Below are 1,896 nucleotides of genomic sequence, written 5' to 3' on the forward strand. Positions count from 1 at the left end.
AATGACCACCTACTTTTAAGATAAGGAAATGACTAATCTTTGGTGGTCATTTTCTCACTAATTTTACCTCTGAAAAAAGGTGACCCCCACCTCCTTCTTTCGCAAATATCTCGTCTTGTATTCAAGATAAATGGACACTTTTTTTTTCATCCTAATAAAGACAAGTGAATAAGCTTTACGATGATACCAATAACTCTACATGCCTAAAAATTGACGAGAGCCTGATTCCACCACGCTGCATCACATACGGTGATGATGATAGTGGTGGTGGTGGTGGTGATGATGATGATGATGATGATTACGATGATGATGATGATAATTACAATGACAATGATGACGATGATGATGATGGTGATGGTGATGATGATGATGATGAAACAGCCCTCCATTCCCTGTCCCCGAGAGCTGAGCAGACAGACCCACCTGCAGACTGCGGCTGAGGGCACTCAGGAAGTCGGTGAGGCAGAACACGTGCTCTTGACCGACCTTGAGCAGGACCAGGCTTGTCTCCACCTCCAGGAACAACTGAGGGATGGGAACAATGGGGAGAGATATATGGGAGGAACGGGGAGAGATATATAGGAACATGGGAACAACTGAGGGATGGGAACAATGGGGAGAGATATATGGGAGGATCGGGGAGAGATATATAGGAACATGGGAACAACTGAGGGATGGGAGGAACGGGGAGATATATGGGAATATAGGAACATGGGAACAACTAAGGGATGGGAGGATAGGGGAGTGATATATAGGAACATGGGAACAACTGAGGAATGGGAGGAACGGGGAGAGATGTATGGTAACATGGGAACAGCTGAGGGATGGGAGGAACGGGGAGAGATGTATGGGAACGTGGGAACAGCTGAGGGAAGGGAAGAATGGGGAGAGATATGGGAACATGGGAACAGCTGAGGGATGGGAGGAATGGGGAGAGATATGGGAACATGGGAACAACTGAGGGATGGGAGGAATGGGGAGAGATATGGGAACATGGGAACAACTGAGGGATGGGAGGAATGGGGAGAGATATGGGAACATGGGAACAGCTGAGGGATGGGAGGAATGGGGAGAGATATGGGAACATGGGAGAGATATGTGAGAACATGGGAACAACAGGGAGAGAAATATTGTATGACTTTATCTCGTAACATACACTACAAGACAATCTCTGAGCTACTGAAACACACTTCTTGTTGAAAGGAAATCAAACTACTGAGTACAATAGGATTTAAATAAATATCTTATCTTATCTTATCTTATCTAATCTTATCTTAAAGTAATCAAAAGCACACAAAGATAAAACAGGCCTCAGCAGTTCATCTGTTCTCAAGACCAACCAACCGGTCCACGACCAGAAAGCCTGAGAAGAACTCGCGGTTTACAGAAAAAGATTACAGTCTCTAGAACTCCAGTAGATAAAGTTTACATAGCAAATCGACCGAGACCCCAGACAAAAACAAAATTCAAGAAAAAAACTCATTTTATACAAATCTAATTGAGGTTCTTCAACGAGTTAAAAATAAAATTGCAGAGCTGTGAGTTTTTGTGTTTGAGTAAGGTTTTACAGCATTCACAACTGTATAAGGTCATATGAGCGCCAAGGGGTGGATGTCAACAGAGAAGTCTTTACAGGGAATCAGACTTTGACTGCTCGCCTCTCTAGCTTCAACAGCACAAGGTCTGTTTCGACTATCAAGGCACCCCGGAAATAGCAGGTCACAAAAGAGCGACAAACATACAAAAGAAGTAGAGGAAAAATGACGATAGTAAGGATGAGGAAAGAAAAAGCAGCAGTTCCCCCTATGTTGTTCCAGCACTGTATGAGCATGACATTGATAAATCAGCCCATTTACATTTCTACTGTGCATAAGAGCATGTTAATATCTCCCCCCC

At 43.8% G+C, this 1,896-nt stretch overlaps 1 protein-coding gene across 1 annotated transcript in view; it reads right to left on the minus strand.

Moving 5' to 3' along the window:
* LOC101853736 (vacuolar protein sorting-associated protein 13B) overlaps window positions 1–1,896 on the minus strand; it is a gene marked incomplete in the record, with an annotated part of 129,782 nt that overhangs the window by 68,541 nt on the left and 59,345 nt on the right.

This window comes from Aplysia californica, unplaced genomic scaffold, assembly GCF_000002075.1.
Source record: "Aplysia californica isolate F4 #8 unplaced genomic scaffold, AplCal3.0 scaffold00778, whole genome shotgun sequence".
NCBI classification, from domain to species: Eukaryota; Metazoa; Mollusca; class Gastropoda; order Aplysiida; family Aplysiidae; genus Aplysia; species Aplysia californica.